The following is a 27,998-nucleotide window of genomic DNA, read 5'->3' as shown; positions in this document are numbered from 1 at the left end:
ATGAGCCACAAAAATCCAGACCCAGAAATTGACTTGATATTTAATGTCAAGTATAAAAAGGAAAAAAAGTATAAATTACCAGATCAAGAAGATAGATGACAATCAGAATAAAAGTGGATTTCTATCAGCAACAATAGATGTTAAAAAGCAATGGGATATATGGATTCCAGGAAGACTGTGGATTCAGAAGCAGGATAAGTCTTTCTTTCCATATAGAGACCAACAGTGCTGGCAGAATACATATATTCAACTATTTTGGAAACCTGGAGTCTGTGAAAGGCTTGCCAATTTCCAGGGGGAGTGTTCCCACTGTGTGGGGATGTAACTGGTATAGCCTCTGTAGAAAAGAGTATGTCAGTTCCTGAAAAAAATGTGCCATATGGTCTAGCAATTCTACTTCTAAGTTATATTCAGAAAATTGATGGGGCGTTTGGGTGGCTCGGTCAGTTAAGTGACCGACTCTTGATTTTGGCTCAGGTCATGATCTCAGGGTTGTGGGATAGAGGCCTGTCCTATACTGGGCTCCACACAGAACAGGGCGTCTCCTTGAGATTCTCTGCCTCTTCTTCTGCTCCTTCCTGCCCCCATACGCTCACAGTGCTCTCTCTTTCTCTGTCTAAAAAAAAACCCCAAAATTAAAAATAAATATAATTTTAAAAATATTGAAAGCAGGGTCTCAAAGAGATATTTCTACATCTATGTTCATAGCAGCATTATTTACAATATTGAAAATGTGGATATAATCCAAGCATCCATCAATGGATAAACACAATGCGCTAAACACATACAATGGAATATTAGTCTTAAAAAGGAAGGAAATTCTGATACATGCTACAACATGGATGAATCTTGAGGACATTACGCTAAGTGAAATAAGCCAGTGAAAAAAGAACAAATACCTCTAGTAGTTAAAATCATAAAGACAGAAAGTAGAATGGTGATTGTCAGGGGCTGCCAGAGAGGTAATAGGAAGTTATTATTTAATGGGTACAGTTTCGTATTCTGGAGCTGGATGGTGGTGATGGTCACACAACAATATGAATGTACTTAATACCAGTGAACTGTACACTTAAACACAGTGAACACATTATATTTTACGTTAAGTGTATTTTACCACAATAAAAAATACTATAAAGGGGAAAAAAAGCAATAGGATATTTTCAAAGCACTAATAAAAATAACTGCCGATGTAAATTTTATAATCAGTGAATCTCTGCTTCAAGAGTAAGATATAAAGTATAAAACATTTGAGCAAATATCATAGGTGTTCTGATAAACCACTAATCGATGTGCATCATACACACAAAAAGAAGCCCAAAATAAAGACATGAAATGTAAAGAATAAGGACACCTGTGTAAATTCTCACAATATGTTAGTGTGACAGATTGCATCTGACAAGCATGGTCACGGCAACACTTAGTTGCCTGCTGCAACCGTCCTTGCTGTTGGAGAACCTTGCCATGCCTCCACCAAGAGACTGAGTCTATGTTCCTGCCCTTGAACCTGAGGAGATCTTGTGGCCACCTTAATGAGGAGGGAAAAAGAGAAGGGGCACTGTGTGACTTCTGAGGTATGATAGGGCTTCTGCAGGGTTGTTTCTTTCTTGGGGACTTGCCCTGGGAATCCAGCTACCATGATATGGGGAAGCCCAAAATAGCCTATACCAAGAAGCCACATGGAAAGGAAAACAGAGAGAAACTGAGGCCCCCATCCAACAGCCAGATTCCAAAGGAGGCCTTAAAAAGTGTGAAACAATGACACACTGTCTCTAATTTGCCCTGCTCCAATTCCTGATCCAGAACATCTGTGAGCATAATACTCACATTTGGTTCTTTATGCCACTAAGTTTTAGAGAAATTTGTCACAGAGCTATATGGACTGGAACAGTTAATATAGTTAACTGTTGACTGTTAAAAAGATTTTGGTAACTGCTACTAATGATAAAACAGTAAGGAAAATTGAGAAAATAGAAGTTGTTTAGTAGACAAGTTTCTTGCTTGATTTTGGAGAAGGGTAAAGATATTTAATAAATTCAGACTGATGATATTTTATTTTCTTATTTTATTTGTTTTTTAAAGATTTTATTTAAGAGAGAGAGAATGAGAGAGCACACGAGGGGGGAGGATCAGGGGGAGAAGCAGACTCCCTGCTGAGCAGGGATTCCCAATACAGGACTAGATCCTGGGACTCTAGGAACATGACCTGAACCAAAGGCAGTCACTTCACCAACTGAGCTACCCAGGTGCCCTCTGATGACATTTTATAGTTAAGTTTTTGAACTAAGAATTTGAAGATAAACATTTAAAAAGAACAAAAAAGCAATCTATAGTTGAATCCAGCAAAAAGAAAAAAGTGGGGGAGGTAATAATGAACTCTCAGGAATGAATACAATCAGAGCCAAACAATATAACATAACAACAATCCCTTGACTACTTCTCACTATTTTTCAAGTTCTCAGAATTCTTGTTGATTTACGCAACAGTAATTTAAAAATCCACGGCATGGTAGGAATAATCCTCCCGTGTCTCAGATTTTCAGATAGTGTAGAGTTTAAAAAGCTTTGGCGTTTTTAGTTTTTTCTGTATAAAACCTTTACACTTCTGAAAGATCATATACATATGAATTCTAAGAATAGGAAAAAATGGGTTTTTTTTACACTATGCATTTGATATTTTAGTTGGAATGTATGGCCACCACAGGGACTGTTTGAGTTAGTTCTTTCAAATGTCCCTACCGGAAGAACTTGGAAGAGAATGATTCTAAATAGTTAATTCTACACCACTCTAATTAAGACAGTTGATTTCACTACGGAAGAAAAACAGCATTAGTCGTACTCAGCTTAGGCACAGGTTGTTTGCTAACTGACCTTATTTTTATTTAAATAACAGACACTAAACTAATGATCCTTTGTGACAGTCAGTATTTGGTTCCCTTTGCCAATGCATTTCACCAGCTTCTGTGTTTGTCACTGTTCCCTGAGCCCTCAGTCCCTCCCTCTGTGATTCGGTAGGGTGCACTAATGAATGCTCTGTTGCATGCTGTAAGCTGGGAAGAGAGACACAGAAGCCACTGCTTCACACTCTTAAGCTGCGAACTCTAGCCCACTCTTCTCATTTCTGTGCCAGTGGGGTCCAGGCCCTGGAGCCAAAGATGGCGGCCAGAACAAAGGACAGCAGGAGAGGATATCAGAGCGCAGCTGTGAGGACTCCATTTGTTCCTTTATTTATTTGCAAGATGAGGGCGCCTTCTCTTGTCCTCAAGGAACGTAATAGTACTTATTGAAATTACCGCTTATTTGTGTCTTGGTTCATATGTGGTTTTATATTGCTAATTTGAGTAGCTGTGTTATCTCTTTAATCAGACTGCATCCCATCTGAGGGGTCATGTTTTCTTCATTTTAATCTCGGCAGCACTTAGACTACCGCAGGCACACAGTGACTACAGTACTATGTGCAGCATAAAGAACACGGCGGATGAGGAGTGAATGTCCTCACAATTCTCTCATTAGTGGATTTTCTCTATAAAATGAAATTGAGTCTGCCCAAGGAATTGAGGGACAGAAACAGAACAAGAAATGAAAGACTCTGCCTCCCCCAGCCCCTCAGAGTAAGGGCTACACACTTTAAACACAGAAAGCTCATACTCAGAAACCTCCAGATTCCTTCCCTGCAAGCCTGTCATACCTGCTAAGCTGTCGTGAGGCAATGTCTGTGGTCCCTGCTGGCGAGAAAATACGGTAACAACGATCTGGTATCTTAAGTGTCTACAGACAATTAAGGGAACAGAAAGCAGCTTTGTGACATGGGCACACTTGTGATCTTAATCCTCAGGTGGGCTCCTTTGCTGCTCTATTTTTTTTTTTTTTTTAACATGTAAAGGCACCATTTATTTCTTCTATGGCTCTTTTTCCTTGAAACGGTCTCAAATATGGGCCCTAAGAGATGATCTCTTGCTTCGCATTATAGTAAAAAAGCTCATTTATTTATTTAACATAATGCACCATTCCTTTTATCTCCCAGGTTAATAATAATTTGGGGTACCTAGGTGGCTCAGCTCCCTTTGGCTCAGGTCATGATCTCGGTACCTGGGATCAAGCCCCATGTTGGGCTTTCTGCTCAGCAGGGATTCTGCTTCTACCTACCCCTCTGCAGCTACCCCTGCTTGTGCTCTTCCTCTCACACTCTCTCTCTCTCTCAAATAAATAAATCTTTGAATAATAATATTAATAATAATTCAATAATCCTGGGTACACTGACTTCCTGGAGCCCAAAGGTGAAAGTCAACAATCTTCTTCCTCCTCAGAGGAGTCCTTTCTTATTTTCTACACTTCCCAGCATAGTGTGAGGAGTTTTGGAGAAAACAAAAAAAATCAGTTGGCAGCTACTTTGTAAGTGATGAATAATATAAAAATTCCCAAGTCATCTTCTCTGGGTAGGTTAGACTTTATTTTCTCATGAGAAAGGACCTGTAGGTTCATTGATCTGGACATATTTTTCTCCCTTTCAACTTTTTCTTTTAAAGGCTGGTGAAGTTATGCTTTACAGTTACTGCCTAATAGACTAGAAAGACAGGAGGGAAGTGCAGTAAGAACAGCTGAACGGAATTGTGGATTCTGATGGACAAAGGGCTGCAGTGTGTGAGAGAGAAACAGAGACCTTTGTGCTGGTGGGGAGCATGTGACCAGCTGCCCCAGTTCGGCCAGAGCAGTTCCATTTGTTAGTCTACTTTTCTGGATTTTCTTCAAGGTTCTGATTGAACCTGCTCCTTTCCATACCCCTTTCTACTCTCTGCCCCGGGGCATCATAAGGAATGAGAAAAACAGCGACCCCTAAGAAAGGCCATATGGCTTCCTTCCTTTTCTACATCCTTCCTTCCATTTTTTAAAACCTAGTTTCCAAACATTTTGATCATGGATTTAATCAGTAAAACATAGAGCCCCATTTATCAGTCCTATTAGGTGCTATTTAGGAGGATGCTTTGTGCTAATAAATACCTTATGAAACATACTAAAATTAATTATAAGAATGACACAAAATAAATGTAATAGAATTCTTCTTACTATTTCCCCATCTGCACCCTAATTATCATTTATGGGTGCCTAGGTTGTCTGCACCCTAGTTGGGAGGCTCCTGGCTAAGAAACAGTTACAAATTGACCAAAGAAAAGTGTAGTTTGATCTGAGAAGCTGAGTCCTTCTTTCGACATCATTTAGGGTTGTGGCAACTCAGGTAGCACCCCCGTGTTTCTGGTCACTTCTGAAAAGATTATGCAAAAAGTCCAGGCAAGTACCCAGCTCCAGGGTTCTGGAGACCTGAAATCTAATTCCAGCCCTTGTCAATAGCCAGCCCTGAAAAAATTATTTGAACTCTCTGAGTTCAATGTCACTGGTAAATATAGGAACTTTTCTGCCCATTCCTCCTAATTGCCATAAATATCAAACGAAGTAACTGATTTGCAATTTCCTGCCCATTTCTCCTAATTATTATATATATCAAATAAGACAAAGAATTTTTGGAGTTAACATAGGACTAGAAACATAGGGCAATACTGTTACTCTTTTTAAAGACTGCGAGAGGTAAATGGCCAATATTTCCCATCATGTTTCTTGTATCAGCAAGCAAATGCAATACAGATTCCCCTCCCTTTTGCCCTCCTCTACCATAGACAGGATCATTGGTGAAAATGCAAGCCTTTAAATTTTAGCAAACAGTTTTCTAACCATTCCTCTTAAGGTTTTTAGCAACGTAAAAAGTAAGAAGAGATATCTAGAGTTGAGGAAACCTAAAAGATGATCAGCTGATGTTCTTATTTTATGGATGGAGAGACTGACGTTCAGAGGGCTAAGTAATTTTCCAGGAGGACACAGCTCGGGAAAACCCTCGCTAGGACCTGGGCTCCCTATTTTGGAATGGATGTCACCTTTAAGGGCACCACAGACCATCACGGTTCTCTAGTACATCCTTTATTTCTCATTGGCTTTACGTTTCACTCAGTGGCAAACCATGTCCTGGTAAAATCCGATCTATGTCTGTTCCCCATCACCAAAACTTCCCTTCTTTTTCATACCTTTACTTCTCAGAAGTCATTTCCAGTCCCCAAACTGCCTCCAACACTTTCTTCCTTTTATTTGACTTTTTTGATTGCCTTGCTAGCTACCACTGATAACTTCTTATCAGGAAAGCATTGTGGGTTAGGTGCCCAGAAGCCACTTACATGGTCATGGAGCGTGTGTCCCTTTCAAATCACTGACAACTCTTCTTTGAGTCACTCACGGAGGATAAAATGAAGAGGGTAAAAATAACCTTCTCACTGAAGTCTCACACCAGAAGAAGACAGGGATATTTTAGAGAGGGAAATTTAGAGACAAGTGGCAGGGATGATGGCATGAGGTTTGGTTAAATGGATGGAGACCCCTCTTGGACTCTTGTTTCTTCTCTCAGGTTTGGTTCTGCAGCCAGGAAAGCGCCTCACCTCTTTCATCTTCTCTCCTATCCCTCCTCCACCTCCAGCCTGCCACTACCCCTTCCCAGCCTACACATCCCAAACAATCTCCAATTTAATGTGAAATCCTGTTTATTATTACATTTTCAGTGGGTTTTGTTTTCCCCCCACCCTGGTTGTTTGTAGGTATTTATTTATTTTATTATTTTTTAAAAGATTTTATTTATTTATTTGACAGAGAGAGATCACAAGTAGGCAGAGAGGCAGGCAGAGAGAGAGAGAGGAGGAAGCAGGCTCCCTGCTGAGCAGAGAGCCCAATGCGGGACTCCATCCCAGGACCCTGAGATGGTGACCTGAGCCGAAGGCAGCGGCTTAACCCACTGAGCCACCCAGGCGCCCCATGTTTGTAGGTATTTAAAGGAAAAACAATTCTCTATGAGTAAGATATAGTAAATCTTAGGGGCCATGTTTCTAATGGGGTAAAGATAACTTAGTGAATTTATTTAATAAAACGCTAAAAAATGAAGCCTTGATCCAAGTTGTTACTATAGGATAAAGTGGTCAGAGATCTACGGCAAAGAGCTGGTAAGGTATTTTTGTGATTTCTGTTCATTTTTTGCTTTGGCCTCATAAAATATTCAGTTAGTATGTCACAGGATCAGAATGCAAATAACCAGATCACCAGAGCAACCTTTGAGAGCAAAGAAAAATTTATGCATATTCTGTTACCAATTTGTCCCCTAGGAATATCTGGTTTAAGTGTTCACACCACCCTGATTTTTTGTGCATGAAAGAAAGTCTAGCATTTTCTAGTTTGCTTCCCCTCCATCTGACTGTTGTTTGATTGTATGTTTGACACCAAAGCACCCAACAAGGTCCCTAGCACAGAGCAGGTGTTTCATAAATGTTACTAAGTTTAATTGACTGATGTTGAAAGCCGGGAAAACCTCAGACAAAAAGATGAAATGTTGTGAGAGTTTTCTGTCTAAACATTAAGGTTAAATGAAATGCGAGCTCAAACTTAAAAAGATAAATAAATAGAAAATGATGAGTTAGAGGAGCAGGTATAAGACAGAAGACAGCAGACTGGAGTAAGTCTAAAACATCTCAAAAAATCAAACAAATGAATGGCCTGTGTTTCCTGGAATGTGTCAGAAGACTCCTAAGGCAAGAGGTCTGCTACATAATCACCAAAAGGAGAACCTGGAGCAGAAAAGATGGAAGAGGAAGAAGGTTGGACCAGGAGGTTCCTGGAGGAGCCTGGAATTATCCCGCCCATCATCTCCCTCTTCCTTCCTTTCCACTGCAGACCCCACAAGTGGGATCACACTGCAGAGAGGTTGTCCAGGCCAGACTCTTGCCATGCTCATCCCACTGAAGTCCATGGAGTAAGAGGGAGAAGGAAGGAAGGACTCTGTGCTTCTCTACCTCTCACTCCTCCACCCCTGCCAGAACGAAAAAATATCTGATAGCAAAGAAACAAGCCTTCTGACTGCTAAGGTTTGATGTAGCTTTCCATGTGGTTCCAACACTTCTACTGTCCTTTGTTAGGGAAGCTTTCTACTCTGAAGCCACACATGTCCTTAAGTGTATATGTGAATATACGTGTGTGTGTGTGTGTGTGTGTGTGTGTGTTGCATTGGTAGGGAGGTAATGAGCTTGAATCTTAGGCTGGATTCACCACACTAAGAATTCTTACTTTCTGGGGGGTAACTAGGCTCACACTGGAGCAATTTTTCTTTTTCTTTTTTCTTTTTTTTTTTTAGTACAAAGAGTAAATGGTGAAATTTCTAATATCATATATTTGGACCCAAGGCAAAACAAGCAACTGACCAACCCACCAGACAAGCAGTAACAGAAAACCTACTCTAAAGTCTGAAACTTCCTTTCAAGGCAACTTTCAAATTACAAAAAAAATTTCCTAATACAATTAATGTTTTAAAATGGACACAAATTTATTTTACAGAACACTTACCAGATCCTGTCTTGATCCAATGCTTTTATATTCTATTTCACCAGCTCCTGACCTTTACTCCTTCCTGTAAAGATCCTCAGGAGCCTAACAGTGCCATTCTGAGAGCTCTGTTATCCAGAGCTACCAGGTGAGATCTCAAAGGCTTAAGTGATTTGCAAACTTACATAAATATCTTCCAGAAATATTCAGTTACCTTAAGTTCATGTACAGCACCCTGAATGCTGGGATGAGAAGAAGGGTAAAAGGTCTACTGTGTGCTCTCTCCCACACAGCAGCCACAGGTGGCCATGAACACTTAAAACACAGAGTACAATTAGGAGATTGTAAGTATGTTTGGAATCATGTGGGTACATGAATATGCTTTTTCAAATTTAATTTTATGAAGTCTAAGTACAGATCACAGATTTCTGATGAAAACTTAGTATCTGAATTGAGATTTACTGGAAGTGGAAAACACACACCAGATTCTGAACATTTTGCATGAAAAAACAGCCTTATTAATATATATGTACTGATTAAATGTAGAAATGATGACATTTAGGATATATTGGGTTAAATAAAACATACTCTTAAAATTAATTCCTCTTTCTTTTTACTTTTTATAGTGACTACTGGAAATTGAGGATTATGTCTTATGGCTCATATTGTATTTTCATTCCCTAGTGCTTGTCCAAAGGGCAGTTTGATTTAAATCAAACTACTGTAGTTCATCCACCTGCCTAATCACACCTTTGGCAATAAACCTTAACACTTCTTAGTCAAGCATGCTTTTCTGGTGTTTCAAACAGAATTACCTAATCTTCAAAGAAAAACTGAAGTTATGAAGAAAGAGAAGCCAAAAGGGACAGAAGGTTATCGCTAGTGAGCTTTCTTTGTAAACAAGCAAATGCAACTGCTTTTCACTGTAGCATCAAAATTTTGTGAGTTCTAGTTCTCACTCTCTCTCTAGTTCTCTCTCTCTCTCTCTATATATATATATATATATATATGTATATAACTATATATATTGTTAATGACAGAACCACAGAAAGATTTAAAATAATGGATGTTACAACAAGGTGGAAAGGAAATTACATTCTGACCAGTTTTCCATGACACCATATGGGGAAAATTCGAAATGGGAGAGGGGTGGTTTTTTTTCCCTTAGAGATATATTTATTTTAGAGAGAGAGAGACAGACAGAGAGCATGAGCGGTGGTAGGGGTAAAGGAAGAGGGAGAGAGAATCCTCAAGCTGACTCCCCGTTGAGGGTGGAACCTGACTTGGGACTCAATCTCATGACCCTGAGATCACAACCTGAGCTGAAACCAGGAGCTGGGCACTTAAACCGACTGAGCCACCCTGACAACCTGGTAGAGGGGTGTTTTAAGAATAAATTCTCATAGTACTGTCAATGGAACTTGGAACATACAGGAAACCCATCTCTGATGACATGGTGACTAAAGGAGGTCAAGGGGTAGAGGGGGGCGAGTGGGGAGCCATGGGGAGAACAGCACACACAACGTCTCCAAATCAGAGATTTGTCTCTGCATATTTTCACTTTGCTTTTTTCTTTTTAGAAAGCTTAGCAAACTCCTAGGGAGAACTGCTTCTGTGCCTTAAAAATCCTACCCTTGAAATCTCTAACACCGGACTTGCAAATCACGATTGGATATAGTCTCCATGAATTGGTAGCTTGGGTGCTTTGCATTCCATTGCCTCTTATAGGGCAAATGTACCTCCAAACACGCTCATTCATTTATAGGGCCTAATCCAATTGAGAGCTCTATTATCTATCCTGCTAGGGATAGAAACCCAAGTTGCTTTCAAGTTATCCTTCCTTCTTAACTCCCCAACACCGAATCAATTAATCAATCACCATGTCCACAATTCCTCAGTTTCATCCTCTGTCTCCCTGCCTAGACATCATCTCTATTACTGAACCTCATAACTCATCTCCCAGTCCTCAGTATTACCCCCTTGGAAGCCATATCTCAAGGCATTTAAAAATTATCTAACATTTAAATCTGATCATATGGTTCACCACTTAACTACATTCAAGGACTATACATCACCTACAGAATTCAGGTTCTGCCTGGCCTGTAAGGCTCTGCAGGTGTCTGACACCTGCCTATCAACCTCTCTAACTTCATTACTTGTTGCTTCTTGACTTAATATTAACTATTTGAGATTCCCTGCAGGCCCTATGCTGTTTTATGACTTTCTGTCATGGCTTATACTCATCCCTCTATCTATACCTTTCCCACTTCTTTCAGTATTGCTTATCCCTCAAGATCTGATTTTGTCATAATCTCTCACAGGAAGTCTTCTCTAAACTTCCGGGCTGACCTATGGACATCTATTCTCTGTGCTCCCATGTCAAAAACGGTGGATTTCTAGCACAGCACTTCACCTGCTACACTAAAATTATTAAAATTACCTAAGCGTTTGTCTCTCCTGCTAGACTCTAAGATCCACTAAAGCAGGGGCAAACTAATTTACCTTTGTTAGTCCCACTGCTACAATCAGCTGGCTATTGGTAAATATTTGTTGGGATGAATGGAACAAGGGAAAATGGCTAAAAGGATGAGGGTTGGAGGTCTCTACTCCTGTAAAGTCAAAGCTTAGCCTCTTGGTGGCCTCACTGGAGGGCTGGGGACTGAAACTGCAGGAAAACAATAACAAGGGGCGCCTGGGTGGCTCAGTGGGTTAAGCCTCTGCCTTCGGCTCGGGTCATGATCCCAGGGTTCTGGGATCGAGCCCCGCATCGGGCTCTCTGCTCAGCAGGGAGCCTGCTTCCTCCTCTCTCTCTGCCTGCCTCTCTGCCTACTTGTGATCTCTCTCTGTCAAATAAAAAAACAAAAACAAAAACAATAACAAGGTGGCAGAATAAGAGTGAGAGAAGAAAGTAGCCACAAGCTGTTGCTATTAAAAAAACAAAATCCTTGAGGGAGGATTTACATAATCAATCAGTGAGCACACGGGGAGGTCTACACGGACAGCCTAGAAGCTGGACTCTTATACTTCTACTCCTATCCTCCAGGAAGCATGTGGCCTTATTATAAAACTGCCCTTCTCTGGGACTTTTATTCTACCTCTAAAAATTGTTTTATCAGATTCTACCTGCATAAAAACATTTTGGGTTCAGCAAGTGTAATTTTCCAAAGTCCAAACAAATCTGATTATGTTCATGATTAAAACAAGATATGGTAGGTTGAAGGGCCAGCCCTTTGGAAACCAACACATTGACTCTCAGTATGAAGAACAGATGTAGCTGAAAGCAATATCCAAATTACTTACCCAATGACCATTTTAAGAAAGTTTTCTGATGATGTTCCCAATTGGCAACCAATGCCTAGTGGCCCAGAGTATGAGAGCTGTCCATTTCTTTCCTGGGAAGATTAGTGGGACCTGGAAGATGAATCGGCAGTCTTAATTGCTGGTTCCTCACCAAAGGTTTTGCCTGGATGAGGGGCTAATGGCGACGCTGCCTTTCTTTTACGTTCAGACGTTCGGTTACAGTTAGTAGTCAGGGTGTGCGTTCAGAGTGTCTAGGGATTGTGACTAACATTTCATCTCCCACTTTAATGAGGTACCACTTTGAACATTAGCTATGTGACTGAAAATCAGCATATCCCCGTAATGAAGAACTGTCCAGAGAGAAGCGAGTAGAAAAGGGAGCTGCCTCTCAGAGCCTCTTCTTCCATGTTTGTACTTGGCTTTATTGCAGTGGCAAACCAGTCACCCTAAACAGAGCTGATCTTGTGGCTTGAGATTTTCCAAGCCAGATGTGCAGATGAATGTGCAGATTAACAACAGGAAAGCATAGTTGAAAAGCTTTCAAGTCCACTTGAACTTGCGTAGGCTTCACACGCACTCTCGAGCCCAAGACTTCGGAAAGACTCTATGCTCTTAGACCACGGTGCCTGGGGATCCTGTGGACAGGCAGGTATTTCCACCTCAAGACACTGAGACAGCTGTACCCTGCGGGCTGAGCATAGCAGCCTCTCCCTCCCCTTCCCACACTTCTGGGCAGAGAATTGGCCCCAGAAAAGTACAGCGTGAGCTGGGACAGCAGGAAGAGGTAGGCAGAGTAGCAATGACAAAAGAAAGAGCAACAAGGTCAAGACTAATAGCAGAGTAGCAGAAAGGAGGTGATAGTCTGGGAAGAGAGGCAAGTCTGACAGCCCTGCATTATGCTGTCAAATGCTAAATCAAGTGACTCTGACTCCCTTTTAGACTGTGGGAAAGGGTGATTATGATTGAAACTGGTTTCCCACATCATTCTCTAGTGATCATACCTCTCTAAATGTTAAGCAGATGGGAGATTACATCGGATATGTGATGTGTAATTGAGCCCAGATCAAAAGGGCGTGATAAAGGTTAAATGATAAGCATTGCCCATATACAATCACATAAATTTAGAAATGAAATGAAGCTGTCCTCACGGACATTTTCTTTATACCATTCCATGCATGATGAAAGCTTTCCTAGCAAAGTCTAATGCATTCAGATATTTGTTCCTCTACATGACATCTCATGTCTGAAGGGTAGTAGTGCCTCCTGCATGAAGAGACCAGCTGTTGGTCCTGGCCAGCTGCTGACCCGGATGAGGTCTGCACAGAAAACGAACACCTTGTATGAAATACACCGTAGCCTCTACTGATGCCCCAAAGGCCTGGTGCTGGCAAGGCCTCTAAAGAAAAATCTCAGCTGCCAAATTTCCTTCTGTCCCAACAAAGAACTTCTACGCCTTGGTCAAAGCAGGTAGGACAGACAAAGACAAAGACACCAGGACTCCATTTCCTTGCTATCCCCTAACCGTTATAATGCAGGTCATTGTGCCCTGTGGCCACCCTCACACACTGGTTCATACTCATGACTGCTCTGGTGGTCAGTCACTTTGACCTCCTCTCCTACCACCTTCTCTCTTTGCTGACCACTCTAGCTACACCAGTGTTCTTGATGTTCCTTCCTCAGCCCTGCACCTTTGCAACTGTACTTCTATCTCAAGGTACTCTTCAGGGCCAACTCCCTGGGTACAGTTTTTGCTTGAATATTACCACCTTAGAAAGGCTTTCTCTGACAATCTCATCAAGCAATTCTTCTCATCCACTCCCTTCCATCCTTACACATTCTATCACCCTACCCTAAATTTTCTGCAAGGAATTTTAATTATCTTATAGTTCTATGAATCTTGATTTGGTGATTTTGATTGGTGTTGCCTGTGTCTGCAGCTAAAATGTAGGATCTACATAGTCATGGGCTTTTTCTCTCTCCTGATTTCTAGTGCTAAGACAGTGCTTGGTACACGGTAGGGCAGCAATATTTACTGGTTGATTGAATGAATCAGTGAATGATGTGAAAAAAAAATGTAGAGTTTGCTGGCTTACTTCACATCATTCCATTAGGTTCAGGGGGAGATGTGACTCAAACCAGGTCTTTGGGCTTCAAATTCCATGCTATTTCCTGTACACAAGGTTGCCTTTATTGCAAAACTTGCATTTGGTTTCAGTGTTTATTCTAGAGGAAAATAAACTAATCTAGACAGGAATCCTAAGGTCACTGTCACTGCTGTCATGATCTGGAACCACTTTCATGATTTATTATTAGGCATTTTATTTTTAACCCTCTCAAAGCTAAAAGCAGCACTTTCTCTCAGAAAGTACAAAGCTAGACACCTAGAAAATAATTTGTGGAAGAGAGGGAGCTGCTAAGCCTCAATGAATTTAGGGTGTTTCCAATGATTTCAAATAATGAGTGATAACAGGGGACCCCCAGAGGGCAGAAGACTCACCATCTCAACTTCAAGTGAACAGATTTAAGTCCTGAGTATAGTGTGTTTTTCAAATGGTCACCTCAGATACGGATAATAGTGACTTTCCTAACTCCCCAGGTCCCCGATAGAAAAGATCTCTCCCTTTGAGATCTGTGGCACTTGCTTTATTCTTCTTATATGTTCTTCATTTCAAGGTCCACATATAGGAAAGACTATACCTATTCTAAAAACTTCATTATGTGCTTATTAATATGCCTTAAGCATTTATATTATAATTATGTTATTATTAAGTATTTTGCTGATGTAGTAGTGATATACACTCATTACATAAAAACCAGAAAATAAAACTCCTATTAAATAAGAAAATTATTCATCATCTCACATAATTTTACAGATGAAAACTGTAGAATCATTTAATCAAGTACAAAAATTAAAAATCCTACTGGAATTGCATTTTAGATTTCTTTTTATATTTCATTAAACTTATACATTGACTTGTGAAGAAATAATAGTTTTATAACATTCAGTTTTCAATTCTGTAAGCATGATATATATTTCCATTTGTTCATTGTTTTGAAAATATATTTCAGTATATATATGCAAAAATATCTCACTGTCACATTAGATGTAATATATGCACAATATGTACACCCAATACATATACAGACACAGACATATATCAAATATATGTAGGACTTCCATGAAGAAACATGCAAAACTTTACTGATGTACAAAAAAAAAACCCCTATGATGTGAATAATGTTTATGTTGTTTATAGAGAGAAAACATGTATTTTGAGTAGTATATGGATCATTTGGTACATAGTTTATAATGTTTTGGAACTTAAAGATCATTTTTTTAAAAGATTTTATTTATTTGTTTGACAGAGAGAAAGATCACAAGTAGGCAGAGAGGCAGGCGGGCAGGGGGGGAAGCAGGCTCCCTGCTAAGCAGAGAGCCCGAAGCGGGCCTCAATCCCAGGACCCTGAGACCATGATCTGAGCCGAAGGCAGAGGCTTAACCCACTGAGCCCAGGCACCCTAAAAATCATTTTTTAAAGCTGTATTACATTTCATCACATGATTGTTTCATACAGTGCTGAACTGCTGCTTGATTATTTAAGTCGTTTTGGTTATGTAAGTAGTTGGTTGGTTATTTAAATAGTTTTCAAGTTTTTACTCTAAGCAGTGGTGAAATGAACACCCTTACACACAGGTCACTGTATATAGCACTGAGCATTTCCTCCAGGTTTCCAGTAGTGAGATTATGAAATTAAAACAGGGGAAGTTCTTAAAGAATCTTGATACGTAGTACCACATGGTTTTCCAGACAGGTTGAACTAATGTACATGCCTTTGGCATCTCAATTTGATTTACCATTGTTCTCTCTTAATATTTGTTAATTTGTAGACAAAAATGGTATTCTAACTCTTATTTTAGTTCCCATCTTTGAGTAATAAGTTTGACATTTGGGAAAACAGTTTGGCAGTATGACTTTTGCCTTGATAAACTTCCTATGTTCGGGTCTTGGAACATGATTCATAAAGTTTCTATGTTCTTGTTGTTTTAGGGAGACAGTAAGTCATGTGCTGGGAAATATTTTATGGGGGGGTTGCTTTTGTAGCATATTTGTGGCTATAGTACAAATATTCAAGCTATCAACATGACATGACTAAACAGGCAGCTGGAAGAGACATATCAGTGGACTCCAGTGGACGGGCCTGAGCTGCTGCCATGCATCACTGAAGGAAGTATAGCTTTATGGCTAAATAATGAGTTTGGAGTTGGTCAGACTTGAATTCCCAGCCAGTCTCACTATTTACTGGCTTTGGGATCTTGGACATGCATGATACACAGTCGTATTAAGATTTAATAAGATATGGGGTGCCTGGGTGACTCAATGGGCTAAAGCCTCTGCCTTCAGCTCAAGTCATGATCCTGGGATCCTGGGATCGAGCCCCACATTGGGCTCTCTGCTAGGCGGCGAGCCTGCTTCCTCCTCTCTCTCTCTCTCTCTCTGCCTGCCTCTCTGCCTACCTGTGATCTCTCTCTCTCTCTCTCTCTGCCAAATAAATAAATAAATAAATATCTTTAAAGACTTAATAAGATAATGAAAGTACTGAGCACAGTTCTTGACCCAAAGTAATAACTAAATAATAGCATTATTATTCTTTCTCATATAGTACTAGTACCACTGATTTTTTTTCTTTTGTGAATTGTCTGTTCCTATTCTTTGACCATTTATCTTTCAGGGTACTGCTTTTTTTCTTATTGAAGTTTAAGAAAAATACGTATTGAGGGCATTAATCATTAAGAATATTTTTGGTTTTCAGAGAAATATTTTGTTTCCTATTATATATGCTTTTAGACACTTGGAATTTAAATATAGTTCTTTGGATATGTTTGTAATTTCTTCTACCTGTACGCATGTCTTTCATGTTGTACATTTAACTGCTTAAATGACTTAGACTTGATTTTGGTATGTGATACGGGTGAGAAACGAATTTTTATATAGATAACATCTAGCTAAGTACCACGGTTCAGTATTGTGAACTTATCTACTTCAGTTTCCTCATTGGTGAATTAGAGATGCTAATATCATCTACCCCATGAGTGTGTTGAGAACCCTTCTGACTGTAACATGTAAAGCACAGAGAACAAACACCTGCTATCCTGTGAATGCAAGGCAGGGTTAGCTGTCATCAACACCTTCCTTCTTACCGTTATCCTCATTAGAGCCTCATGATGATGAATCCCATCCTTTCCTTACTGATTACATTTTTCTCTTAAAGAACATGATTTACAGCAAAGCAAAATAACACAAATAAAACAACACCACTCCAGCAAACTCCAACAAACTCCCTCTGGGGTGCAAGCCCAGATTCCATGACTATAAACACCAGTGTGAGGGTCACTGGGGAATGCAAGTTTTTCCCTTTGCCCACAGCTATCAAAGAGACAGCTTTGAGACAGCTGACATTCACCTTGCAGTTCTTTAGAGACAGAGATAAGGTGCTTGGGGATGCTGTCTTCCCCTCCAGTGTAAACTTAAGGTCAGGTTCTTGACCTGTTGGTCAGGAAAACTCTTGTGAGTGATTCAGTTCTACAGAGGGCGAATAGTGCTGATGGGCCACAACACTTGTCCTTTTCAGAAACGGAACTTCTTGAGAGAAATTTGTTCTGACATAGAGAGAGCATTCATTGCCTTACAGGCACCTAAGCATTGATTGTCAAGACCAGGCCCCGCTGAGCTGTGATTTCAAGGGCCCGTGGGAAGACTTCTGTCCTTTCCCCAAGAGTTCGCCTGTAAAGTGGAAACAAATCATGATGTCCTACGGTTCAATATAAGCACTGGAGGATCGCTCAGTTAGTTTTTGCTGTGAATGAATGTACACCTTGTCTGATTGTTCAAAGTGAAATGCACATGGCTGATTGAAGATTTTGGCTGAAAGTAGGAAGACTAACAGTGCTATTCACTGTATACTTAAAGAAGATGGAGGAAGGAGATCAGTTAAGGTTATCAGTAAACAGGGAATAGCAAGAAAGCATGGCCCTGCTTAGGGCAGTTGTATTTGATCCCCCAAACAATTTCCTGGTTCTGTATAAGGGCTTTCCATCATAATGTGACAAAAGCCATCATATCAAAGAGATTTTGTGTGTGTGCTTTCTACTACACAACTCTAAACAATAAAACAAATTCAGTGGCCATAACCTTTGAATACTGCCATAATTTAACATTTCATTTCCCTTTCATGAGACTTTTAGTCAAATGGGTTGCTTCCCCTTCCAGGGAAGGTATTCTAGGTACACTTGTATTATCCTTGAGTTAGTGAAGACATAAGCAGAAGAGAAGCCTAGGACCAAGCAACTGCACTACCAGGTATTTAACCAAAGGATACAAACATAGTGATTTGAAGGGGCACATCCACCCGAATAATTGCAGCATCATTATCAACAATAACCAAACTATGCAAAGAGCTAAAATGTCCATCGACTGATGAATGAAGGAGATGCAGTATACATGTAGAATGGAATATTTCTCAGCCATCGGAAAAAAAAAAAAAGAAATCTTACTATTTGCAACAATGTGAATGGAACTAGAGGATGTTATGCTAAGTAAAAATATCAGAGATAGAAAAATACCATATGATTTCACTCCTATGTGGAATTTGAAACAAAACACAGGATCATAGGGGAAGGAAAGGAAAAAAAAAAAAAAAGATGAAAACAGCCAGTGATGGAGGCAGACCATAAGAGACTCTTAACTCTACGGAGCAAACTGAGAGTTGCCGAAGGGGAAATGGGTGGGGAGATGGGGGTAATAGGGTGAGGGGCATTAAGGGGGACACTTGATATAATGAGCACTGGGTGTTATACGTAACTGATGAATCACTAAATTCTACTCCTGATACTAGTAATACACTAAATGTTAATTAAATTAAATTTTTAAATTTTTTTTTAAAAAGGAAGAGAAGCTATCACAGGAAGCTTCAGTCCCTGCTGTGTGGAGTAGGAGCTCCCATTACATGGCTTAATTTTTATTTGTCTAAGAAAATACTTCTTTTTCACTTTGGAAGGTAATTTCTCAGGATACAGAATTCTAAGTTGGTGATTTTTTTCCCTCCCAACACAAAGTATTTTTATTCCACTCTTGCTTAAAGGGATTCTGAGTAGAAATCAGATAAGATTCTTTGTTCCTTTATAGGTAAGGTGTTTCTTTTCTTTTCTTTTCTTTTCTTTTTTTTATCAGAGAGAGAGAGAGGGAGAGCGAGCGAGCACAGGCAGACAGAATGGCAAGCAGAGGCAGAGGAAGAAGCTGGCTCCCAGCCCAGCAAGGAGCACGATGTGGGACTCGATCCCAGGATGATGGGATCATGACCTGAGCCGAAGGCAGCTGCCTAACCAACTGAGCCACCCAGGTGTCCCAGGTAAGGTGTTTCTTCAGAGATTTTTCCTATCTATCTTTGATTTTCTACAGTTTGAATATGAGCTGCCTAGATGGAGCTCTTTGGCATTTATCCTGTCGGTGTTTTATGAGCTTCCTGGACCCATGGCTTGGTGTCTGACATTAATATGGGAAGCATTTCATTTCATAAAATGAAAAAATAAAATGCAAATTTAATTCTAAGCACCTAATACAATCATGTCTCCACTTAAATTTCAATGCTTTTGAAAAAGTTTTAAATTTTCTTGAATGTTTCTTTTTATTTTCAGATAAATTTAGACACATCTTATCATATTTTAAAAAAAGAACACTGTTCAAATTTTAAATGAAATTATTAACTTGTGAAGGTTGACAATAATACAATATCCATCTTGAAAGTGGGTGTGTACATGTGTGTGAATATACATATTAATTTTTATTTGTAATGTTTGTCTATATGGAAATGATAAATAAATATATAGAGATCATATATGTTAAAGAATATGTATATATGACAGTGTGTGTGTGTGTAATCTTTTTGTGCTTCCTTTATCTATAGACTGTAAGTTCTTTGAAAATGAAAACCTTATTCCTTTTGTGATACTGTGACTCTGGCAAATGCCTTCTATATTTTGGGCAAATGAATCCAGGTTCACTTTTCACATAGGCAAAGGCTAGCACCATGTTATACAGTGCCTTCCATACTCTTTCCAAGAGGCACTAGAGAATAACCACCCCTGAAAATGTAAATTTTCTTTTCTTCTTTATATCTTGAGTTGAAAGGACACCACTGATGAGGTGCGGCTAGATCACGGGGGAAATCTTATGGGGCAGCTTCTGTTTCATGCACACAATGGTAATAGAGTAGCTGAATTATATCCCAGCCTCTTGAGAAAAGTGACCTTTCCCTTGGCACATGACAGAATCCTTATTCACCAGGAAGGACTATAAAGAAACGTTTGCCAGGTTTATTTACAATAGCCAAATCATGGAAGCAGCCTAAGTATGGAGTGATAGATGAATGGACAAAGAAATTGTCATGTATATACATGACAATTTCTTTCTATATATATATATATATAATTCAGCCATTAAAAGAATAAAATATTGCCATTTGCAATAATATGGATGGCTCTAGAGAGTATAATGCTAGGCAAAACAAGTAAGACAGAGAAAGACAAATAAATGATTTCACCCATATGTGAAATTTAAGAAATAAAAAAATGAACAAAGGAAATAAAAAAGACAAACCAAAAAAACAGACTTACTATAGAGAACAGATAGTTATCAGAGGGAAGATAGGTGGGGGGATGGGTAAAATAGGTAAAGAAGATTAAAGGGTATACTTACCATGATGAGCACTGAGTAATATATGGAATTGGAGAATCACTCTCTTGTACACCTGAAATGAATATACCACTGTATGTTAACTGTACTAGAATTAAAATAAAATAAAAATAAAAAAGAATATACCATCAAATTGTATTTGACAAAAAAAGTCAAGAATCCTGATTCAAAGGGGAAAAGATATTCCCTTAAAAACAAAAAAAAACAAAAAAAAAACAAAAAAAAAAAAAAAAGAGAAAGAAAGAGAAAGAGAAATAAATCTTCTAACTTTGGTGAGGAAGTTGCTTATTGTAATAAGAATAATTAAAAAACTGCAATACTCAAATCCATTTGCTTAACATGAGAAGTTTAAACTCTATATTTAGCTACAGAGTTAAGAAGAAGAGAAAATTAGATAATTATCCACTGGATTTTATCACTGTAGAATATGGACTATTCAGTCCAAAGAATCATTTTCAACAGCAGTGGTTCTTAACTAAATTATCTAGAAAATTACTTCAACTCTTCAGTAACTATTCCTGCCTATAAATAATCTTAATCCTATTTTTAGTTCATTACTTCATAAAATATTCATATTGTTTAAACTCTTGTGCTTATGTACTTTTTGATATTTATATTTAAATGATTATAGAATATTTTATATTATAATTATAAATTATAAATAATTTAAAAGTATATTTATATTTAAATAATAATATATGTGAGTTAGTAATGATTATTGAAATCCCATTATTCCTGCATACATATTTAAACTTTTTACCTTAAAACCAATTTAAATATTTTAATTAAAAATAATTTGGAAAATAATATAAAAATGAGGTAGTTGTTTATATCTGTATGCAAATGAGCCATATGTTTGTCTACTTGTGAATAGGTTAAATCTATGTTTGTATCAAATAAATGTGTTAATTTAAATTTTCTCAAGTACATTAATTATATAAACATCTCTGGAGTAGGGTGCAAAAGATATGAATAGATGATAGAATTCAATGTTTTTTTCTTATTTTTACTTTTAATTGTCATAAAACTCATAACAGAGTTTACCATCTTAGCATTTCTAATTGAACAGTTCAGAAGTGGTAAGTATATTCACATCTTTGTACAACCAATTTCCAGAATTTCTTTATCTTGCAAAACTAAAATATACCCATTAAATAACAACTTCACAATTTCCCCACTTTCCAGCCCCTGGAAACTACTATTCTATGTTCTCTTTCTATGACTCTGACTACACTAGGTACTTTGTACAAGTGGAATGAGGCAGTATTTCTCTTTCTGTAATTGGCTTATTGTTCACTTAGCACAATGTCCTCAAGGTTTACCCATGTTGTAGCAGGTGCCAAATTTTCTTACTTTTTAATGCTGAATAATACTCCATTGTTAATATATGCCACATTTTGTTTATCCACTTATCTGTCAATGGGCACTTCAGGTGCTTCTGCCTCTTGCCTGTAGTGAATAGTACTACTAAGAACATAGGTGGACACATTTATCTTCAAGACCCTGCTTTTAATTATTTTGGATATATACCGGAAGCAGAATTGCTGTATCATGTGGTAATTCAATTTTTAATTAATTTATTTATCATAGCAGCTGCCCCACTTTACAGTCCTACTAGTGCTGCACAGAGTTCTAATTTCTCCACATCCTCAACAATGCATGTTATTTTCTTTCTTTTTTTTTTTTTAATTTGTTTTTGTTTTTATATATAAAAGCCAGTAAGTATGAGGTGGTATCTCATGGTTGTTTTGACTTGCATTTCTCTTACGATTAGTCATAAATATCTTTGCATGTGTTTACTAGACATAAGTCCTCACAGAAACGCCTATTCAACTCCTTTGATCATTTTCTAATCAGGTGTTGTTGTTGTTGTTGTTGTTAAGGAGTTCTTTCTATAATCTGGGTATTAACTTTTTATCATTTTCATGATTTGCAAATATTTCGCAGTCTCTAGGTTGCTTTTTTGCTGTTAATTATGTCCTTTGATGCACAGAAGGTTTTAATTTTAATGTAGTCCAATTTGTCCTTTTTTTCTTTTGTTGCTTGTGCTTTTGATGTCATATCCAAGAAATCCTTGCCAAATCCAATATTATTAAGCTTTACCTTATGTTTTCTTCTAAGAGTTTTTTATTTTGGTCTTACATGTAGGTCTTTGATCCATTTTGAGTTGATTTTTCTATATGGTATAAGATAAGGTACAACTTCACTCTTTTGCATGTGGATATCCAATTTCCCTAAAGCTTTGTTGAAGAAGAGACTATACTTACCCTATTCAATGGTCTTAACACTCTTGTCAAACCAACATCATGTGACCAGGTAGAGGGGGGTTTATTTCTGGTCTCTCTGTTCTAGTCCATTGATCTATATGTCTGTCTTTGTACCAGTACCACACTGTTTTGATTCCTGTAGCTTTGTAATAAGTTTCAAAACCAGAAAATATGAGAGTGTCAATGTTGTTGTTTTTTAACAACAAATGCTTTTCTTTTTACTTTCTTATTTCTCATTCTTTTTTCTTCATTCCTTAAAAATATTTTTCTCTCATTATGCACTTTTTCTTACATAGTTGATATGTCCTGGATCCTTCACAGCTGGAAGACAGATGGAACAAGACAGCCTAATTGGGTGACCCAGAAGTAGTTGTGTAAAGTGGGAAAGCCTTAACACAGTGGGATAAATCTTTAAATCCTTTCCAGGAAAGGAAGTGTGAGGCTGGAATGCAGACATGAAGCAGGAGTTATAGACCAGTGTTCTCATCCTGTCTGTTTCATTAGCCATCTCATTTTGAGTAAGCTACTTGACTTCTTTCAGCATTAGTTTTCTCAAGAATCAAAAGGAGAGGGGAGGTTTCTAAGCTTTAGAAATCTATCATTCTTCTGGTAGACCAGAGATGTTACTTGGGGATGGGATCTTAGCCAAGGCAATTCAAACCCTCAGGAGCTGGGCAGTCTACTTGTTGTCCTCTCTTTTTTTCTCTTTTCCTTTATAGTTCCTGACTCCCAATTCCCTTCCTTTCCTTCCTGTAAATTTCTTTTTCTTTCATTTTGCCATTATTGTTTCTAGATTCTTACCTTTTAACACATTCATTCTATTCTCAGAATGGGGGGGGGGACACTGTTCTAAGCCTCAAGTGTTTAAAGACCATACAATACTCTATCCCCTCTTAAAGAAAGTTCAGTTCATCACAGAGCTGACATTCAAAGAGGTAGAGTAGCCGAACATCACTGTAAGGCAGTGTGAGAACTGGGGAGGTCCACACTTCTGTCCTCCACTCTCTGTCTGAAATCTCCCATTGCAGTGACAGAGAGCACAGAAAGGTGAGACCTTCAAGCTTCCTTATTTCTTCCTTCAGAACACTGACTATTCTTTTCCATCTCTTCTGTCCTTTCTCAGATACCCAATAGAGTCCTCCTAACTTGAGCAACCCCATTAGGCTCAAGCTGGTCTCTCTTGTTCCATCTTCTCCCTCACCTACCTTGCACATCAGGCCAGGCTAATCTTCAGGAAGGTGTACTTATAGTTGTCATATACTCAAAAATCTGCAATGACATCCTGTTATCTTTGGCATTAAGTTATAAATTCTTCTATTTGGACTTCCAGACTATTCATCATCTGATAGCACCTTTATTTTCCAGGGCTCTCTTTCTTTCATGTATTCTACTTGTATTTCCAACTGTTTTTGCCTGTGCTGTTTTTCATCATTTGTAAGAACTTCTCTCCCTACCTCTCTGTTTACCTAGCAACTTTTGTCTCCTACATAAAGCTTTCTTCAACTACTCTAGGCAAAACAGATGTTTCTTCTAATATCTCCTTGCTAATATAATCCACATCATACAGTTTACACTTAAATGCTCTATATATTTGCCTTTTGTTTCCCTGGCTGGATTCTAAACTCCTTTAGGAATGTGGGCTTGCTTTCCAAATTTATAATACCATATGCAAATGAAAGATATGATGATTATTTTTAGACCCAGAAGAGCTTCTGTGGTTTGTTGACCTATGTATTCAAGTCCCTGGAATTAATTCAGCACACAGAACTATCCCAAGTCATATGCAGCAGGCCATTGCTCTAACAGACGAATCCTAGTGTTCATGGGAGCCATTGGATCTACTCCAGTGAATTCCAGCTGAGTTATTTATCACCTCTGTGCCTGCAAGTCTAATAGGTACATGTATTTCTTTTCTAGGAAACTATTTAAATGAATCTTTCTGATCAGTGCATCCAAGAACAGCACAGTGTCTTTCAAACTGATGACAATGTATAAAATAAAAGAACACACAAAGAAATCGAACTAAGAAGAAATTTCTCAGCTTGTCAATGAGATTAAATAGATTTAAAGGCAGGTTCCCCAAACAGCAAGCCTCCAAAACCCTTTTATATAAAAATTAAGATGTTTGAGAAGTCACATAGCAAGAAAGAAGACTAATTCAGTTATTTTCCGAACTGAGTTTCAATTTCTCCTCTAAGTAGCTCACAATACATATTCAGTTATTTTCGTATAAATAAGGAATACCTTCAAAGCTGCCTTTTAAGAAGAGGCAACATCTCCAGTAACCTCATAAATATGTTGACAGTTCATAGCTCTGTTAGTTCTATACCATCTCTACACTCGCATGTTCCCTACTTGTACTTCTCCTAAGTCTTGCTCATTGCTCAAAGATACTAAAGCCTACTGAGTAGAACAATCAAAAGGAGAAAGGCCACTGGTTCACTCAATCAGTGAGTGAGTGAACTCACTTCTTTTAATTCAGCTATGTAATTAACAGGTTATATATGTTATATAACATATCTATGAGAAAGACGTCTAATGGTGTCCAAACTTATAAAAACGTGAGTTAAAAACAATGCTAGGATTTTCAGGGAAAATATGAACTTTCATAAATTTCTGTAAAACAATAAAACCCGAGGGTTAGAAAGAGGTGACTTCTTTGGTGAAACTTCACTTTTGCCTTTGCTGGCAGAGGCTAAGGGGCCAAGATTATTTGCAACAAATATGCTTGTGCACATGATTCTGGAGGTCTGCATGGAAGCATTGTTTTCTCTGAAATCTGGAGTAAGAGCTATGATCTCCCAGTCACTGTAGAAAAAGGAGCCGTGTGTTATGTTGCAGATGGTCAATTTCCTCTGGTCACATTCACTCTTTGTACATTTGGAAGGCAAAGAGAAGTGTGAAATGATATGACAGAACAATGATCTTTATACAGGCATAGTGGATTATTTATTTTTAAAAGGTCAGTTAGGAAAGGGTATCATGCATTGTAGAGTAATACATATGAAAATTAAAGTCGTGAACCTCTGCAGGGGATTCAGTATTGAAAAGTCACCCAAAGGTCTACAGTAAATGCTCTGTTAGCTGCTGTGGTTACAGTATGAGGTTCTCTGGTTAAAAATATGTTGCAGTTAAGTCTTCATTACGATTTCTATATCATGCCTAGATTTTAAATATCCAAGCATTAAGATAATGTAAATCAGAAAAGAAACCCAAAGCCTCTGAGTTCAGATAAGCTGACTCTAAATCCTGGCTACAACTCTTACCAGATTTGTGATATTAAGTTATCTACTCCCTCTGAGCCTTAATTTTTGTATCTGGAAAATGGAGCTAAGTCTTGATTAAATACTATGTTAAGACTTCCATTTTTCCACTTAAAAATGTCCTTTTGGGGACAAGGTTTTCCCTCTGGCCTCACACAAATAAAGTAGACAATATATATGAAGAAGCATTGGTTTCCAAGCTACAGTATATTAGATAACCAAGGACAGGAACCCCAGGATATGGGAAACAAAGAAGTGAGACTTCTGGTTGCTTCAGTTTACTACCTTGAGAAAGTTTCCTGATAACAAAGCAGAGAGGAAAAACCACAGATGGTCCAGCAGAATCCCTGAGTTGAAGAGACAGAGCTGAATGCCTAGGGATACCAATGCAGCTGGAGTTCGTAAAACAGACTAGGGAGAAGAAAGAGTCACACAGAAAGCAAACTCCAGAGAATGGCACAGTCTCTACCTTCAAGTTCAGCAGAACATTAATCAGCGCACCTGTGTGATAAAAGTAATGGAGACTAGGAAAAGAATCACCCACAAGGATTAGAGAGAATGGTACTCATGGCTCACATAGAGTCGGGAACTGCTATTCTCAACAGCTAGAGGGGAAATCTTTGCAAGTCCCCATGGTACTAGGAAAGTAGTAACAAAGGTCTTGTCTCAGTAGTAGAGAATAATTACCTCTAAACTAAACATGGCTTGGTACTACATGACAAATCTTAAAAGACAGACCTGAACAGATCAAAAGGTTTCCAAATAGCTTACTGTATCCCAGAGTAAAATGCAAGAATATTTATAAAAATACTAAAATATCCAACACCTACACAAAGGTAAAGGTAAAGCTCACAATCCTTAACATTCAATAAGAAATTACCAGGTACAAAATAGGAAGGTAAATATGAGAAGAAAGAGCTCAATCAAAACTGACCCATAACTAGGGAGGAGTAAAGATGGCAGAGAAGTAGCAGGCTGAGAATACTTCAGCTAGCAGGAGATCAGCTAGATAGCTTATCTAAAGATTGCAAACACCTGCAAATCCATCGGCAGATTGAAGAGAAGAACAACAGCAATTCTAGAAACAGAAAAACAACCACTTTCTGATAGGTAGGACTGGTGGAGAAGTGAATCCAAAGCGACAGGAAGATAGACCCTGGGGGGAGGGGCCGGCTCCCGGCAAGCGGCGGAGCAACGGAGTACAAAACCGGGACTTTTAAAAGTCTGTTCCGCTGAGGGTCATCGCTCCAGAGGCTAAACCGGGGTGAAGCCCACGTGGGGTCACCGTGGCCTCAGGTCCCGCAGGGTCACAGAAGGATTGGGGGTGTCTGAGTGTCACAGAGCTTGCGGGTATTGGAACGAGAAAGCTGGCTACAGAGACAGAGCCGACAGTGAGCTCGCAGCTCGGGGTTACCTTGAACAGGCCACAGGCTTGGTGAGCTCGGAGCACGGCCGGAGGTCAGGCAGACAGGAGTTACTGGGTGCTGTTCTCTGAGGGCTCACTGAGCAGTGGGACCCCGGGCTCTCGGCTCCTCCGGGCCGGAGACCAGGAGGCCGCCATTTGTATTCCCATCCTCTGGAACTCTACAGAAAGCACTCAGGGAACAAAAGCTCCTGAAAGCAATCCTGAGCGGATTACTCAGCCCGGGGCCCCTGGTAAGGGCGGTGCAATTCCGCCTGGGGCAAAGACAATTGAGGATCACTACACCAGACCCCTCCCCCAGAAGATCAACAAGAAATCCAGCCAAGACCAAGTTCACCTACCAAGGAGTGCAGGTTCAATACCAAGGAGAGCAGCAGAATTCCAGAGGAGGAGAAAGCAAAGCATGGAACTCATGGCTTTCTCCCTGTGAGTTTTTAGACTTCCAGTTAAGGTAATTTTTGTCTTTTTCATTTTTTTTCTCTTCTTTTGCTAAAATTTTATTTAACTTTTACCCTTTTCCTTTTTAACGTTTTTTAAACTAGTTTATCTAATATATATAGATATATATTTTTCTTTTTTTAACTTTTCTTTATTCGTTTT

The 27,998-nt window shown here is 38.9% G+C and overlaps 2 long non-coding RNA genes across 4 annotated transcripts in view; one reads left to right on the top strand and one right to left on the bottom strand.

Moving 5' to 3' along the window:
* Window positions 1-27,998, top strand: part of LOC131832306 (uncharacterized) — a 70,209-nt gene that overhangs the window by 18,855 nt on the left and 23,356 nt on the right. Inside the window, exons 4-5 of one of the 3 annotated variants that reach the window (XR_009353986.1) lie at window positions 18,925-19,102; window positions 24,630-27,941. This is a non-coding gene — a long non-coding RNA (uncharacterized LOC131832306). Of the gene's footprint in view, window positions 1-8,461; window positions 8,545-18,924; window positions 19,103-24,629; window positions 27,942-27,998 lie in introns of those variants that run through there. The other 2 variants (XR_009353987.1, XR_009353988.1) reach the window with 2 other exon arrangements.
* LOC131832307 (uncharacterized) lies at window positions 15-27,455 on the bottom strand. Its single transcript, XR_009353989.1, has 4 exons — window positions 27,390-27,455; window positions 20,449-20,500; window positions 11,697-11,807; window positions 15-616 (listed from the first exon to the last, which is right to left on the bottom strand). It is a non-coding gene; the product is annotated as an uncharacterized LOC131832307 (long non-coding RNA).

This window comes from Mustela lutreola, chromosome 5 (genome assembly GCF_030435805.1).
Source record: "Mustela lutreola isolate mMusLut2 chromosome 5, mMusLut2.pri, whole genome shotgun sequence".
In the NCBI taxonomy this organism is placed as follows: Eukaryota; Metazoa; Chordata; class Mammalia; order Carnivora; family Mustelidae; genus Mustela; species Mustela lutreola.
Note: the sequence above shows the minus strand (reverse complement) of the source record. Positions and strands in the feature narration are given on the sequence as shown.